The 18,396-nt window shown below is 42.8% G+C and overlaps 1 protein-coding gene and 1 pseudogene across 1 annotated transcript in view; both read right to left on the minus strand.

The window, feature by feature from the left end:
• Nucleotides 1-18,396, minus strand: part of DAAM2 (dishevelled associated activator of morphogenesis 2) — a 104,507-nt gene that overhangs the window by 81,894 nt on the left and 4,217 nt on the right.
• LOC120597745 (uncharacterized) lies at nt 10,472-10,590 on the minus strand (annotated as a pseudogene).

Raw genomic sequence — 18,396 nt, forward strand, 5'->3', positions numbered from 1 at the left:
CGAGTTGCTGGTGAGCACTAAGAAGCTCAGGAAGAAGGCCAAAAAACCTGACTTCTGGACGATCAATCTATTTTAGAATAAATTTGTCCAATATTCAATTTCAAATTGTTTGCACTGTTGTGATATAAACACTGTTGGTCTTCTCAAACCTCCTTAAAGTTTACCATGTTCACATGGCCCTTGTGTAAACGGGGTGTGTGTGTGCGTGTGTGTGTGTGTGTGTGTGTGTGTGTGTGTGTGTGTGTGTAAAACAGAGGGTATGGGCATTAAAGTCCACACCTGGGTCAACATAGTGCAAAAAAGAGTCTACATGCACGAAACCAGTAATAATAGTTAACATTTACTACAGGCCTACTATGTGCCAGGCACTGATCAAGTACTTGCCATGCAATCTTACTAAATGCTCACGGCTTCTCTATTGGGGTGCGGGGGGAGGTGGATACCACTTTTATCCCATAGTAGGGCTAAGAGGTCTGAGACAGAGCAAATTTAAGCCACTCCCTCAGGGATCACCATGAATCAAGGTACAGGCAGAATTCAAATCCAATTCAAATTTAAATCCTAGCTCCAGAGTCCATGTTTTAACTTTGGGCCCACCCTACTTGTGACCAGAGGTAATTAATAATCTTAATTAATTGATGAAGATAGAAACTCAGAGGTAGAGTTAATGGGAAAAATAGAAGCCATCACCTCTTACTCTGGAATCTCCAGACCAGTGGTTCTCAGACTTTAGTGTGACCAGGATCACCTGGCGGGCTTGATAAAACACAACAGCTGGGCTGCACTCCCAGCCTTTGATTTAGTGGATCCACTGCAGGGCCCAAGGATTTGCGTTTCTAACAAGTTCCAGGTGATACACATTCTGCTGGTCCAGGACCATCCTCTGAGAACCACTGCTCCTTTGGAGAGATGTGGGGCTTCCTGTGTTTGTGGGGGCTGGATTCAGCTAATTTATTCTAAATCTTCAAGACAGGGCTCCTCAGGTGGCATCTGGTCACATCAACTACTGAGTAGCTGGGAACAAGAGAAGGCTGATACTGTAGAGAATTGGCAGGAGGTGGGGTGGCGGGGGCCGGGGGAGGACGAGTTTGAAATGGAATTCAATCTGGAATACTTCCTGATGGAAGAGCCAAGTGGTGAGCTGAAGTGACACGGGGATTACTGATTTGATGTACACTCTGGATAGCAGGGCTCAGGCATTCGAGTTCTCTCCCTTGATTAATCCAGATTAATTGCTCTCCCTGGAACTGCTGGGAGGGTGCCCCCTTGTTCTTCGGTGAATCCATCCAGAAAGTCTAAGCAAGAAGTGAGTAACCAGGAGACACCCTCTTTCACACAATGGGAAGCTGTGCAAGACAGTGGTTAGAAGATGAACAAGTTCAAATTGTAGCTCTACTGCTGTGTTGTGTGGACCCTGCTCTAAGTTCTTAAGTGTACTAAGCCTTAGTTTCCAAATGTATAAAATGGAGCAACTAAGCTAAAACTCAGCATTGTAAAATCCAACATTGTAATGACATTAGAGCTATATTTGTGGCCAGGGAACTCAAGCCTCCATCAAAGGCAGGGACTTGCTTGTTGCTGCTCACAGCCCATGCAGGAGCCAGGAAGTTGAACTTGAGACCCTCATCACCCTCCATCATTTAAAAGATCTTCCATCTGAATGGGTACTCTCCAGTGTTTTAGGGCCTATTCTCCAGTCCTGAGCTTTATCTACCAAACCATGCATAATAACCCTTTTCCATGCCTAGCAGAAAAATTCTCTCATTTACACAGTTGGTAACACTAAGAGGAGTAGACAAATCAAAATATAGAACTATTCGACATCTGTCCATACAATATGTACTCAGCCCTGCTTTGAAAATGTATGCAGAGAGAGAAGACTGGAATGCGAATTGCCAAATGCTAACTGAACTGGGAAGGCGAGTTCCTTAAGTGTGATTTGTGTCAAGTTGGGGACAAAGGTGTAAGGACAGAAAAGACCTTTTGGGTCCCCCAGTAGTGGGCTTGTAAGCTAATTTTATATTTGTCTTTCTGCTTCAGTGTATTTTCTACATTTTCTATAATTTCTTTTATAATCAAGGAGGGAATGTTGTTTCACTTAAACTCCATATCCTTCCAAAGCTTTTCTTGATTATAACCCACTCCTCACCACTCTGCCTCTTGGCTCTTGTCCTCTGTTTCTAACACGACAGTTTGCATGTGTAGCCACTAGTGGTTGCTTTCTCTATGTCCTTGAGCAGCTGTTCTATGCATTGACCTCAGACCCTCAGGTAGGTGAAGCTTCCCCAAAGTGAGAAGAGACATTTCCTCCAACAGAAGAGCAGGAGGCTCACTGCTTGCCATTCCTTATCCTGGGACCCACTCCCACCCCAAAAAATTCACTAGATGGTTCTTCATGAAGTGAGTGGTTCATGCCAAGAGGAAGTGCACAGAAAGTGACCTGCAGGTGAGAACTGTGTACATGCATGTGCGCACACACACACATACACACACACACACCACAATCTACCTCTTCTTCCCTTCCAAATCCCAAGGAGAATGTCATCTGGTTAGTGCCCTTGGATGAACTGGGAAGGCAAATTCCCCAATGTGGTTTGTGAGGGGGTGAGTAGCTGGGGAGGTGGGTATCAGGGAGAGCCAATCCACTTCCATCTGGCTCTAAAATCTACACTTATTTTCCTGGACTGGACTAGGATCTCATTTCCCAATGTGAGGAATCTCTCTCTCGGTGACACACACTTTCCCCAAGAATCCTTGACTTTTCAATAAGAATTCTTGTATATTTGGGATTCTTGGAAACAGGACAAAGACTAACGAATTGCTGGCTCTACCCTAGGTTTGGAAACTCTCTAGAATTCACAGGAGGTGGGGAGAAGGGAGGCGGAAATAGAGGCTATGAGTATGCTCTCAGCAGAAAGGAGGGCTCAGGACTGAGATGTGGGATCCCAATGTTAAGCTACAGACACTCCAGAAGCTACCCACAGACCCCCAGATCAGAAGTCCTCTCCCATTCTGTGACTAGAAGGCTGATACCAGGAGAGTGGAAAGGTGGAGATACTAAATAATCTTTGTTGAAGCTAGAGAGTTACAACACAGTGGAAGTCAGGCAGTAAGTAGGTTGTTTGGTGCATCACAAAGGGGGCGGGTTGCGATGTATCAGGGTGCAGTACAGTTAGTAGGGGTCTTGGAGTCAGGCATGCCTTTTTTGGAATGGCCTCTGTGCCTCTAACTAGCTTTGTGATTTCAGGCAAGGTGCCTAAATTCTCAGAACCTCAGTTTTCTCTTCTGTAAAGTGGAATAATACCCAGTTTGGGTTTTTTTTTTTGTGAGAATGAGATGGGCTGGAGTGTGCCAGTGCTTAGCCCAGTGCCTGGCACATAGGCCTTCAATAGATAATAGGTATTATTAAGCAGATTTGAAGAGTACAAGTTTATAAAGCTCTCCGTGTAGTGGGCCAGCTCCAGAAGGTCTGACAGCCCTGGGGACGGCCAGGCAGTAAGAAGACATAGTTCTGTGAGATAACGGCAGCTTAGTTTAAGCTCCCTCCTTCTTATGCGCTTCAACAGCCTTCATATGATCTGGCAGGTTTGGGCCATGCCACTCTACCCTACTCCAGCTGCAGATCCTCTGACGCCTCAGCTGCTTAAATCCAAAATGTGAATGTGTAGGTTCCAGACCACCAAAATGAAGGGATCCTGGGTCCCTCAATCTTTCCGCAGCTTAAAATGGTCAGGAATTATACTGGCCTCTCAGTAAAGATCAGGCAACCCATCCCAATCCTGTGGTCTAGAGAACTCCAGGAGTTCTTAAGCCATCCTAGAGAAAGCAAGGACCTGAGTTACCGCCACCCCCACCTCTCCACACGCCCCCTGCCAAGAGCTCTAGTAACCTGGGCAAACAGTCCAGGCCCCCGGGGTGTTCTCAATCTAACGGAGAAGGCAAAACACAGACATAAAAGGCTTAAGAATACAGAAAAACAAGGGGAAAGAAAATATTTTCTTTCAAAGAAGCTCATATATGCAAAGGAGCATGAGGTGATCTAAGGAATCTACATTCCACAGGGTTAATCCACTACTTTCTAGAGAGTGTGGTGATGGGTAAGGCTGTCACTTACTGTCACCCACAAGCTCTCCTCAAAAGTGTCCTCTCAGACCCTGTGGCCTGACTGAAGAAGAACAGACATTTTCGTCTGAAATAGTAAATTTACATAACCTCCCCAGTCATAGCGATGCTCAGTGAGGCTCTAGTTACAACAACAAGGGTTTAAGAACTGGAGAGTTCGCAATGGCAAAGGCAGAGGGGGAAAACAAAACAAAATCCACATGAGGTTTTAATTTTCTTTAGCCACGTGAGAATGGCCTTGTAGATCCAGCTATAAATACCCAGCTGCCATTGCCACAAGATGGAAAATCATACACGCACACTCACACACACACACACACACATACACCACACATGACAAGTCCCTTCAAACAGTTCATGGGCTTAAGAATGCAAATCAATGTTTCTAAGAATATCCGCCTTAGAGGATACAGTGCTAGACTCCCCTTGCTTAGTGTCTTGCATGGAGGCCTCTGCAAACATATTTGACAGGACTTGGAAAGTTGTCCCACAGCCATCACCATGGTGGAATGTGGAGCTGTCTCCACAACACCCAAGCCAAGTCAAAGCCCACCAATGGCCATAAACTGGACTGCGAGGAAGGGTTTTAGACCAAATCCCTTAGAAGGAAGTAAAGAGCAGTTTGCTTGACCTCGGACAGATTAGACTGGGTCTCCTGAAAGCAGAGCCTAAGACAGAGATTTGTATATATGTCATACATTGAGACTGTGTTCTCAGGAAAAACCAGGATGGGAATGAGGGGAAGAGGAGAGGGCAGGGAAGGGTCTGGCAAGCATGTGATTTTAGGAGCCCAGTCTTGTGTGGAGCTCTGGATGGGGAACTGCACTGCCACACTGGTGCCCCTCAGGGCGAGGGAGAAGGGCTAGTGTACCTTTTTCCCTATTAGTGATTAACCACAGAATTCAGGGGAAGAGTGGGTAGAGACTGACATAACTCCAGGCTCCTCTGGACAAGGGCATTCGGTAACCCAAGGACAGTCCATACAGGAGCCAGCAATTAGTTGGAGTTCCCACACTAGCTGGCGAACCACAGAAGGGTACCAATAGCATCTCCTATACAAGGTCTGCAAGCCCAAGTGCTTGTTGCTTAGAATTTTCTACCACAAAGGTTTGTCGGTTGGTTTGTTTTTATTTTCATTTGCATGAGATGCTTTTAGAACTGACCTGCTGAAGAAGCAAAGGTTTGATCAATGTGGCACATGTGAACTGCCCACCTCATATCTCTTCTTTCCTTCTTCCATACTAATAGTTCTCTGCTTTTGTTTAAGGCAGCAACCTGCTCTATGGCAATTTTTTCAGCTTCCCCCTAGACACTGTTGCAGTTTGAGGTCTCTCCTTAACACAGGTCAGGCCAGTTTCTGGAGGGGGATTCCAGAAAAGCTTGTTAAAGAATTAGCTGGCGTGTATTTTTTGTGCTTTGTCCTTCTCTTTCTTCTGCCTGGAATTCAGATATGAAGCTAGAGGCAATGAGTAGAAAAACAAAATTTTGTCTCATTCTAAGTAAGGCTAAAGTTGAAAGACAGAGGGAACCTGGATCCCTGATGGCACTGTGGCACTGCTCGGCCAACTCTGGATTGCATATGCTGGACCTATGTAAGAAAAATAAAGACCCTTAGTTGACAGAGCCACTCTAGTAGGGTTTCTGTACCATGTAGCTGAACACAAATCCTAAAAGATATATGCCTCAAAGTGCTAGTTCTGTGGTATGTCACAAGGAAAAATTCCACTTTAGATAGAGAGAATACTAGTTTAAAAAGTCAAACCCAGTTTTTGTTTTTGTTTTTTGTTTTTTATTTTTTTACTGCAGTGCTTCTCTGAGCACTGTGTCTCTATGAGAGTAAGAGCAGGGGAGATGGATAAGCATTGCTTAAATTTCTTTAACCACAGAACTTTATTTTCCTAGGGCCATTGTGAGAACCTGCTTTGTCAAATGCAGTTTGTGAAATGCTAGGCTAGTTGACCTCTTCAGATTTCTTTTCTCCTGAACGTTTCATGATTCTCCCCCTGGAAGGGAGCAAGCAGATGGTCAGGTCAACGAGAAGCAAGCAGCCTTAGCATTCGCCCTTAGTGGGACATGAGTGTGAGTCAAAGAACTGAGGCCCATGAAGCTGGTTGGAAAAGGCAATGAACTAGAGGAATTAAAAGATTCAAGGAGGTGCCGCGTCCCCTGGAACTTTGGAGTGCTCGCTCCTCTTTCCAAGTAGTGATTGGCACTCACCTCTAGGAACAATGATGATGTTGATAATAGCCAACATTTATTGAGCATTTACTATGTGCTAGGCACTGTGCTTCACATAGATGATCCCAAGCAATCCTTGCCAAAGTGAAAAATATAACTTTAGTTTGTCCATTTTACAGATGAGGAACCTAAGGCCTACTGAGAGACATCAAATGTTTACCCAAGGTCACACAGCTTCCACGAGATAGGACAGGTCCTCTCTATCTTCAATGTTTACCAACTTTGATGGCTCCATTTCTCCACCCTCCTTTGCCAACTACACATTTTGTTTGTATATTGTGAATTTTCACTTGATGTATTGCTTTGCAGGTGTCCCTTACCTTTGGTGTGTGCATCCCAATTCACAGACTGGATCAACTGGAAATTCTCAAGGGCAGGCCCGATACCCCATTGAATTTGGATTTGCTATTTTCTCCTATGCCACAGTGTCTAGAGACCATGTCTCTACAATGCAGGGCACTCAGTCAAGGCAGACTCTTAGACATTTATCACAGCCTTCACAGGATGTGAGATATGCTCAAGTAAGCCTTAGGGGAGGGTAATGAGTGATGCAGATGAAGGTGGAGCCAGGAGGAAATCTCTGGGAAGATTAGCTTCAGCTAAGGGCATCCTCAGCTTCATATGCTCATCCATCAGGGCATTTAAGACCAACATTGTGGTGTCATTTGGCTTGGGTTCAGACCATGTCTCTAGTCATCAACCTGCCACCTGAGACCACAAGCGCAATCACTTTGAGGTAGACACACTTATTCTCCGGACTGCAAAGTATTTAGAGCATGATAAATAGCCAAACCTCAGGTCACATGCAAAACATCTTCCTTTTCAAAGCATAGAACCTTAAAGTATCTGACCCATAATCGTAAATGTTGGTTCCTTTTCCTCCCAGACTCCTTTCCTGGCTTACTCACCTAAGCCTCCTGGAGTCAACCAGTCCACAAACATAGCCTAAATTTCCCAAAGCTATTACAATTTGAATCAAAGGGGACTCCTTATTATGCTTGGCCTTTCCAGTTACATAACGAATACATATAGAAATATACAAGGTACTCATTATTCTCTGCTGGCCTCTCTACCACCACTCCCTGCCCTTCTCTGCCATGCTCCTGCCCAGGGGGCTGACCTCTCTAAAATGCATCACCTAGATTCTTGAGTTTTTGGTGCTCAGTGGGATTTGACCGGTGGGAAGCAACAAGAGGTGATTGGAGTGCAGAAAGAGAGAGACCTCAGGATATTTATTCCCCCATTCCCTCTCTGCCAAGCCGTGAATCTGGGGCCAGAGTCCTGACAAGCAGCCCCTCCTCCTCAGCTCCAACTGGCACAGGCTCTGATAACACCATTCCTCCCTGATCCCTCACTCCCAACCCTTCAGGTGTAGGAGTGTTAACAGCATCCTGCTCTTGTTGTCCCTGGGCATCTCGCCATCTCCTCTAGACCCTATCTCTCCACAAAGAGTCCTCTCATCATATCCTTACCACTTAAATCCTTTTGGGAGTGCCAACTGTTTCCTGCCCAGAGCCTGACTGACATAGACTACAATGTACATTCCCAGAGCAACCGTATACCCAGGATTTGCTCCCTAAACTCCCAATTTCCTGTGTTTTTTCCCTTCTAATTAAGGTGAATTATATGATACATAAATAAGCAGGAGGCAGAGAATAAAGGCACCCCCAGCTTTATTCCCCAGTGCAAGCACCATGCTAGTCAGATAAGGGACTCACTGGTGCAGAATTGAGCACTGAGGTTCCTAGGCTCAGTCAAGGATAGAAGCCGCACAATAGAGAACAGGGCAGTCAAGGCCAACACAGTGTCACTTGTATTGGTCTCAGACCAGATTCCAAGGGAGAGGGGGCTGTAATAAAGAGTAAAGCACACAAAAGAGCTGAATGGACTGCATTTCAATAAGCACCCAGAAAAGGAGTCAGCATAGCTTCATTGTCAAGTAAAAAAAGTGAAGCAATTCCCAGTGGTGGGCACTTTCCCACTTCAGGGTAAAAATGTTTGCAAGAGGAACAAAGCCGTGCCTGTAATAATGGAAGTCAGAAGGGATGGAGACTTTCACTGGCAATTATGGTGGGAGAGGGAGATTGTTTCACCCTAGGGCAATGAGAAATATTTGAGACTGTTGGTCCCATGTCCTTATCAAAATGATGTCAGGATGATGGCTGTGGTCACTTGCCAGCACTAGCAAGAAATCCCAGTAACTGCCAAGGAAGGGATGGGATGAGAGAAGGCTCCAGCAATCTGCTATATAGAGAATGAGCCAGTTGCTGTTTAGTTTCTATTATTATGACCCTGTTTTGCATCTCCACCAATATAACAAAATAAGATCCCAACAAATCCACAAATCAGAAAAAAAGAGGTCAAGATTTTTAGTTCAAACACAGTGATTGCCATGTGCTTACAGGGCCCAGTGTAGATGTTTGAAAATGGTCACATCTACCTAAAATTCCCCAGGTGAATTTTGAGCAAAGGGGCAGTGGCTTCATATTCAGCCTTCAGAGTGTCTATGTGCCAATGGGCAGAGGAGACAGATTGGGAGTTTGTGCTCATTTTAAATGATTAAATTTTTTTAAACTAAGCATATTTTAGCTATCTATAAATATCGATAATAAAATAAATATTTTTTTAATCCATCATTGAGTATAAGAAACAAAATATCACAGATATAAATGGAGCCCTTGTTGTGTTCTTCCCTAGCTGTCCTTCCTGCCTTCCCTAGAGGAAGCCACTTCTCTGAATTTAGTGGTTATTCTAAACTGTTTTTATATTTTTACATTAATTACATTAATTACACATAAATGTTTGTAAATAAAAGACAGTATTATTTTGTATGATTTCAAACATAGTAGAAATGGCATCTACCTGCAACTTTCTTTTTCCATTAAATATTGTTTCTGAGGTTATACCTCACTAGAACCGTCTTCATTTTTTTTTTCTACTGCACTCCATAGTATTCCATTGCATGTGTATATCAAATTATTTAGTCTTCTGGCGGATGGTAGACATTTGAGTTGCTTTCTAGCTCTTAAAAACCATGTTATAATGAATATTCCTGATCATATCTCCTTTTCACATTCATTGGGGTTTCATAGGAGTGAAATTGCTGGGCCGTAGGGTGACTGCATCTTCCATTTTACTAGATAGTACTAAATTTCTCTCTAAAGTTTTTGTACCAATTTAATTCTTTGGCTCTACATCCAATGATGAGCATAATTTTTTGGCCAATCTGATAAGTGTGAAATGGTGTCTCCCTGTGATTTCAGTTTATGGTATTTCCCTGATTCCAAGTAAGGTTGAACGTATTTCATATGTTTATTATTCTATAGCATCCTTTTACTGTTAGAATTACATTTTCACACTTTATAAAACCAAAAGAATTTTCTTTTAATTTATAGAAGCTTAAACGAGTTGGGTATATTCATTGCTCTCCACTAGAAAACTTAGAGAGGGAGAAGAAGCTGTGCATGGAGGCAGAGGGAAGCTTTCCTTTTAAGACAGGGAGTTTTTAAAATGTGTCATAATATTAGAGATGAAGCACATAAAGCATAAATTCCAACAATCCCTGGGTTATGTGGGGAATACATTTTTTTAGACCTTGCCATCATTGTCTAGGAAAAGTTCAGAATGTTTACATTGTGCCTTTCACCTGTAAGACACACAACTGTGCAGATGTCACAAAAGGACTGAAGAAACCAAAGGAACCATTTGTCCATCTTCCTGCAGGAAGCATTATGCATTTATCATCACAACAAATAAAATCATTCCTCTAATAACAACAGACACCTGGAAAGAGACTCCACAACTTTCTGGCATTCCCAAACACTCTTAAATGTAATCCAAATGTCTCAAATTTGAGCATCTCCACAGAAGAGTATTCTTTACTCTTAGATCCTGTTGGTACTCTTAGGACCCATTTTAATATCTCCTGTGACTGGCACAAAAATGGATGAACTAGTTTGGAAATGTATGAGGGCAGGGACCAGATCTTATCCAACTTCAAAATTCCAGGAGGCATGTGACATATACTTTTTTTTTTTTGCGAGGCAACCCTTGGTTGACCTCATAGATTGCAAGGACCTTGTCAGTTTACAACTTTTTTTTTTTTTTTTTACATCTACAGCACCTGGTCTTCTTAGGTGGTCTCTCATCCAAGTACTAACCAGGCCCGACCCTGCTTAGCTTCCAAGATCAGTCAGGATTGGGCTTGTTCAGGGTGGCATGGCCATAGACTGGCCTGTATTTCTTAAGGGAAGAACTTTCTTCCATACTAAATCTTCTTTTTATGTGCTTTAAGAACAGAGCAATCATAGAAATAAACAAATATTTTTGCTCAGGGTGTAAATGAGGTCCAAAGATTACCATGGCCATTTCTTTTCCACAAAGCCTTCCCCATTTTGAAAAAATATTTCCTCCCCTCATTATGTATTGCATCAGCATCACACAGTAACTAGTATTCCAACAGAAAGCACATTAAATAATAATTAAGATTTACTGAGTACAAACTATGTCCCAGACACTGTTCTAAGTACTTTACAAGTATTAATTTTGTCCTTATTTGGGGGTAGGTACTAATACTGTCAACATTTTACAGATGAGAAAACTGAGTCTCAGGGAGGATAAATATTTGCCCAAGGCTACAGTTCTAGTAAGTGGTGGAATCTGAATTTGTATCCTAGAAGTTTGATCCCAGAATATGCACTAGAAGCTACTATGCTACACCAAAACTACTGCTGGACACACATAAGCCCTTAAATACTTCTTGTTGTTCTGGTAAAAAATGCAGCTGTGGGCTTAATGAGAAATTAATTATCCTTTGCATCCATATATTTGATACCCACGTCAAATCTCTATGGCCTTGAAGAATTTGCTGATCCCTTCCTTATTTATTAATAAAAGCTCCCAGTCACATGGGTTGGCCACATATGCACTGTATGTCTCACTTTAAGAGACTGCAGGCCCCGGAAGGGGAATGAATTTTACTCACCAGGATTCATTCCCCAGGATCTGCCTCAGTGCACAGCACCTTACACCAGTGCTTCTCGGATAGTTGTTGAACCACCACAACCATTAATAACTAAGAATTACACAGCACTTTGCAGTGTAACGAGCACTTTTCATATCTTCTGCATCATAGATTCATTTAATTCTTGTGCCATAGATATTATTGTCGTTCCTATTTTTCACACGACTAAAACCAAGGCTCAGACATGCTAAATGCTAAATCACTTATCTAAAGAAGTTCAGCTAATTAGTAGATGGCTGAAATTTCAGTCTAGATCCTGATACCAAATCCCATAGTACAATATCTTTTGCTGCTCACTTTATTCTTTGTCCTTTGCTTATATGCACACTTATACACACACAAGTGACTTATCTTGCTGGACCAGTGGACTAGGAGTCAGATCAAAAAAGAGAAGAGAATCTAAATTAAGCTTGTTCTATGGACTATGAATGAATGAATGAGCACATGGATAAATGATATATACAGTCAACAAGTACTCCCTGAGTACTAACACTGTGCCTTCACCTGGATATGTGCCATCGATATCACAGTAAGGACAGCCTTAGCCTTCTAGGACCTTCTAGGCTGCTAGCATATGCATCTCAATGGTAACTGGACCTGTCAAGGGAAACTCACCTTGTCAGAGCCACATTTGAGCATGGAGTTGTGTAGAGAGGGGAGGAAGAAAGTCAGGCCCCATTTCAGCGTAAACAGAGGAGACTAGAGTCCATTGCATCAGGGCAAACTCTAGACAGTGTTCTGAAAGAGTGAGAAAGGACCTGGACAGCCCCACTGACCAAGAGATGAGGTGCCCACTCACACTTGCAGAGAGTGAACATTTATCCCAGTTTACCTGGGACAGTGCCAATTTATGCCTACTTCCAAAGTGTCCTATCCAGTTAGTGGCCCTTTCATTCTTAAAAGAGTCCTGGTTTAGACAGTAAATTACATGGTCACCCTTGCCTTCCAGGAAATTTATGACTTTCTCCAACAGCCTTTGGGCAGGAAAACAATTTGGCTTCTCAAGGTCATTGAGTTGCCTTATTTCTGCTCCTTTTTACAGAACTTCTCCTCACAGCCACGACCCTACAGCTGGCACAGGTTCTAGGGGAACAGCCCCCACATCTGTGTCTGTGTTTGTATCCAGTGTTAGCACTAAAACCAAAATTATTCATCATCAGATCCCAAAATGCAGGAGCTTTGCTGGAAAGCACATCTGTTTTATATCCTGACTCTGAAAGTTTCTCCCTCTATGATCTTAGGCAAGTCACTGAACCCCTCTGAGCCTTAGTTTCTTCATGTGTAAAAGGGGATGATAACATCCATCTCATCTCATGGGATGGCTATGAGGATTTGATGAAGTAATATAAGTAAAGATACCCAGCACAGTGCCTGGTATACAGGACATGCCTACTACCTCCAGCAGGCTTTCTAGAACATGTGAGCTTTCAGTTATAAAGGGCATGGAGAATATGAAGTTCTCAGGAACCCCAGTATATCACTGGGCCTCAAGCCCTTGCACTACCAAGCTGGAATTTCTTCCTTTTTACAGAAAATAGAAAACATGGTACATTCACTTCATAAAACTGGTTGGCAGTACCTCCTAAAGCTTGACACATGCATTCCCTATGACCCAGCAGTTCCACTCCCAGGAACACACCAACACAAATGTATTCATATGTTCGCCCAAGGACAAGTGCACTAATGCTCATAGCAAGACTGTTCACTGCAGCTCCAAACTTGGAAACCACCCAAATGCCCATCCACAGAAGGGTGGATAAAAAAAGTATGTATAGTTACGTAGTGGAATACTACACGATGATGAGAATAAATGATCTACACAACATTATGCTGAGCAAAAGAAGCCAATCACAAACAAATACATATTGTATAATTCCATTTATGTGAAGTTCAAGAACAGGTAAAAGTAATCTATGGTATTAGGAGTCAGGATCATGGAAGAGTAGTAGCCAGAAGGGGCCTGAGGAGTTTCTCAGAATGGGAGAAGTAGGGAGCTTTGGAACATTCTGTTTCTTGATCTGGATGCTGGTTACACAGACATGTTCGGTCTGTGAAAACCCACTGAGCTATATGCTTATAAATTGTGTATTTTTCTGAATCATATCAAATGTCAAAAGTTAAAATAAAATTTTAAATGGAAAACAATTATTTTTGGTAGAGGATTGAGCTAAGTAGGCATTAGATACTTCCCCAAAGGCAGTGGGATATTTTATTTAATAAATGCTTGTTGAGCCCCAGCTCTGTACAAGATGCTGTGCAAAGAGAGCTAATGACATTTGGTCCTGTTCTCCATCATCATCTCCATCACCATCATCATTGTCACTAATAATCTTTAGTGCTTGCTATGTGCCAACCATGGTTTTCAGGGTTTTTTTTCTCCTTTTTTCTTATTACCAAATCATGCCTCAACTTTATCTTCACAACAACCCATTTTACAGATGAGGAAACTATGGCACACAGACATGAAGTAACTTGTGCAAGGCCACCCAGCTAAAAAGAATTGGAACCAGAATCTGAACTCAGGACCTGTTCCCTGAACCACAGCCTTATACTCAGAAATCTGGTCTGTTTATCAGCTCTGTCAGCACTTAGGCAGCCACAGACTTCAATAACATTACCTCTGTGCAAGGCAACAGTGATGGTAAATGATCAACTGTGAAAGAAAGAGGCAGCTCCTAACTCTATTTCTCGGTAGCTGCCAGGCCAATGCCATGTGACCAGGAACAGATTGATAAATATATTGATGGGGATTAAAAAAGAAAAGAAGAGTTAAAATGGCTTGGCCCTTCTACTGCTCAAAGTCCACAGAAATCCTGAATTTGTTTCAAACTAAGTTCAAAGTTGCCTCTGGCACAGTGGAAATATTGACGAATCTCCCCACTGACCTGGAATCACTCCCTTCTCTTGCTGCCTGATCAAGGGATCTTTAGGCTAGGGGCAGTGGTGTCTGGGAGGAAATGAGGGAGGGAGTGTTGACACTGACCCCCACGAATGTGGTCAGATGTTGAACTGTAAGTCTAGGTCCCCGAGTCTGACATACTGAGCATCCATCATGCAGGCAAGCTTTGCTTTGGCACTCAGGCAAGCGATCAGTGTACATAACCTGAAAGGCGGAATGTTCAACTCACAGTGCCAAAGACCGCCTATGCTTGGGATAAACTCGTAAGAAACAAACACCCACGGGGACAAATCAGATCTGGCAAAAACCCACACAAGCATGATGTGAATACCTATGCAGGCAGGAAGGCAGCTCCCAGTGGGCTGGCAGAGTCCTCTGAGACCACTCTCTTTGTACTGCAGAAGCACCAGTAAGATGGAACAAAATTCCCAAAGATCAACTTATCCAGCCTCCATCACCAAACAAGATGGCAATAATCCAACTGGTCATGCTTCTACTCGGATATACCTACACCCCACAGCCTAGCATGGGGAGCAGGGACAGGGGCAGGAATAAATGCAAACTTGGCAATAAAAGTCAAAATATTTGCTCAGTCTTCTCAGTTATGACACAGTCCTACTTGTAGAGAAATCAGTTGTGTCTCACCTAGAAAACATAAAATAGAGCACAAAAAGAAAGTGTACTTTTTCATATTCTAACATAGCCACCAAGGATTACCTAGACAATAAAGGACTCCAAAACAAGTTTCATATAAAATGGTCACAATATACGGACAGGCAAGGGGTTATTAGGAAGGGCTTTTAGAATCAACCACCCATGAGAAGGAGGGACAAGGAGGAGGTGGCACTGTGCACAGGGAGAAGTGTGGCTGCCATACAGCCTCAGTGAAGGCCTTGGCTAACCCCATGGGGAGCCTTGAAGCTGGGAGGCCATTTAGAATTTTTTCACATTTGGGACAGAAGGGCCAGGCTTTCATCGCTCTCACCAGTCATTGGATGCAAGTGACCAAGAAGGGGAACGTGGAACAGGAGTGACTGTGGGCAAGGCAATTCTTGAGCTGAGGCACTTCCTATGAGGGCTGACCACTGCCAGCACTGCCCATTGCTGGGAGTCAGTCCTGAATGGGTAGCACAGCCCAGTGTCCATTACATAAGATTTGAATCCAGCCAAGCAATCAGAGTATAGAGTCCACACAGCTGCCCATTATACTACACTGCCTGGTTTGCCCCATCAGGACTGTCCTCCAATCTAATGCATCAGTCTTCAATATTTCTTCCTGTACTTCCTGCATTTTCAGTGACTGAGGAGACTCAAGGAGGAAAGGCTAAATCTGATGAAAACGGGGTGGGGGCAGCCACAGGGCCCGATGTTCAATAGCTTCCCTAGGGACGAATAAGGGCCACATACAACATGTAGTCATACTCTAGGATGATCAGCAGGCCTGGTACATCACTCACTCAGCCTGAGTGCCAAAGGAAAGCTTTCTTGGGTGACGGATGCGTAGTATGTCACTCAGAGACCCAACCTGGCAATCGGCCAGGATGAAACCACATTTAATAACTGACTGATGGAAAAATAAACATCTCTACAAGAATGGCATGATCTCAGATATATAGAGCTATGTATGTCTAAGCATAAAGAAATCAGAAAAAGAACTTGATCCATTGTAGGGTTGACCTCGATATATGTCAAGGGGAAGAAAACTATGCTTCAGAGTGATGTGCACAGTTAGATTCAATTTCAGTGGAAAACAAACAAGATCCCCCTACACACCTGTAGGTATTTGTATGAACAAAGAAAAAGATATGGAATGATATAATTCTAGGTGAGTAATATTAATTATCAGGGCGTGGAGTGGATAGAGATTGTTTTCCACTTATCTTTTTGTACCTCTGCATGTCATTCATTCACTTGGTTAAGCAAAGAGGAATTACTTTCATAATTTGGAAAAATCAGATAAAGAATACATTTTTTAAAATGATCGGCATATCACATGTGCACAATAGGGTCCTATATAAACATACTATTTCATTCCCTCTCCATCTCTCCCTTAGGAGGCAGCTCCTAACTGTCCATTTGGGGTTGATCAAAAGGCATATTTAATTCAAGGCCAGGATTTTTCTGTGTCCTTCCCTTAATCATTAGAGGAGAACTCCATTTTAATATTATTCCATACATAGTCTATATCTGCCACCAAAATAAATTGATTTTTATAAAATAGATTTTTATAAAATCTATAAAAATTATGGAACACATTCTATAGTAAAATGGCAATGCTGTGAATTATCTGCTGTTTGCTATTATCCATGACCATGCTTCTCTCTATTACCATGATAATGAAAGCTGACCATAGCAAGCTAACTCCCAATTATCTTGGCACATATACATAAAAAGCCCAGAGAAGCCAAAACCCAACTTTTCACCACATGTGCTGACAAGAAGTCAAAGAATTGGTTTTATGTTTCTTCCATCTTTCCCTATCTTTGGTTGCCAGCTAGAAGAGGTATACCAAAGGGCAGGAGCCACCACAGAGTAGAGGGATGAGGACACAAAGGGTCCACATAAGTCTTTAAAATGGGTAGCTCTTCTCTATCTGGTTGGCTATTGGAATTCACTCTTGCAAACCCATCAGCACCTGGGCAATTCTTACTTCTTCATCAAGAGTTAATTCAGGTTTCATTGCATTCAACCAAGGGTCCAATTGACACTGTTTGACTACCAGGTGTGGACTCTACAATGCAATTTGACTTTTATGAGCTCCAAAGACGTAGAAGGCAAGATGGAGACTCAGTCCTTTCTTGACTATAATGCAACGTGTTAAATGTTATGACAGAGCTGTGTGCCAACTTCATGGGAATAAGGAGGAAGGAGTGATTGGAGTGATCTTTAAGAGGGAGTTTGAGAGGTGGGGGAGACCTGAGCAAGCCTGGCATACAAGTAGACCAGAAAGGTAAGGATTAGGGAAGGGCCTTTCAGTTAGAAAGAACTATGAACAAAGGTACAGAAGTGGGACATGCTTGTGACTAGATTCAGTACAATAAAATCTAGGTTAACCCTTGAGGAATGATGGAGACAGAGAAGTCAGCTATACAGGAGCATCTGATCTGTTTTGTCTTAACAGGACACCGTTTACCTCAGAAACCTCAGATCAGTTTTTCTTCATCACGCCAGTTTGCTAACTCATTATTTTTTCCTACACGGCCCTTATTCTGTCTGTGATATTAGATTAGATTTGACTTTGATCTAGTTAGTTTTTGTTCTACTAAGTTAATTGCAAGTAACTATAACAACAACCATCAGAGCAAGAGCTGATGTCTATTGAGTGCTTACTCTAGGCCAAGGGCTGACAATCCTCACAACCATCCTAAAAGGGAAACATTTATTATCATCTGTGTTTTTCAGATAAGAAAACTGAGACTCAGAGAGGTAAAATAATATGCAAGGTCTTACAACAGGTGAGTGGCCAAGCCAAGATTCAAACTCAGATTTGTCTGATTCTAGAACCCATATACTTAACCACTATATTGTAATGACTCCCCCTAAGGCAGAGGTCTCCAAACTTTTTGGCACCAGGGACCAATGCTCCTATGAGAATCTAATGCCTGATGATCTGAGGTGGAGCTGAGGCAGTGATACTAGCTCTGGGGAGCAGCTGCAAATACATATGAAGCTTCACTCCCTCTCCTGGCACTCACCTCCTGCTGTGTGGCCCAGTTCCTAACAGGCCAAGGACCAGTATCCATCTGCAGCCTGGGGTTTGGGAACCCCTGCTCTAAGGTATACTTTTTCCAATCTTGTCTGAGATCCAGAGCAGGAGCCATCAAACTTTTTCTGTTAAAGGGCCAGATATTAAATATTTTCAGCACTGTGAGACACATGGTCTCTATTACAACACGAAACTCCTCCCTTTTAGTGTGAAAGCAGTCATATACAACACATAAACAAATAGCATGGCTGTGTTCCAATAAACCTTTACATAACAAGGTGACAGGCTGGATTCAGCTGTTGAAATTGCTGGTTCCTATAGTGGCTTATTCATTCATTCATTTAGCCAAAGTTTATTGAGTGTCCTTCTTGTGCCCTATACTATTGTAGGTTCGAAAGATACAGAGAG

The sequence above is a fragment of the Pteropus medius genome, unplaced genomic scaffold (genome assembly GCF_902729225.1).
Source record: "Pteropus medius unplaced genomic scaffold, Ma_sr-lr_union100, whole genome shotgun sequence".
Taxonomy (NCBI): Eukaryota; Metazoa; Chordata; class Mammalia; order Chiroptera; family Pteropodidae; genus Pteropus; species Pteropus medius.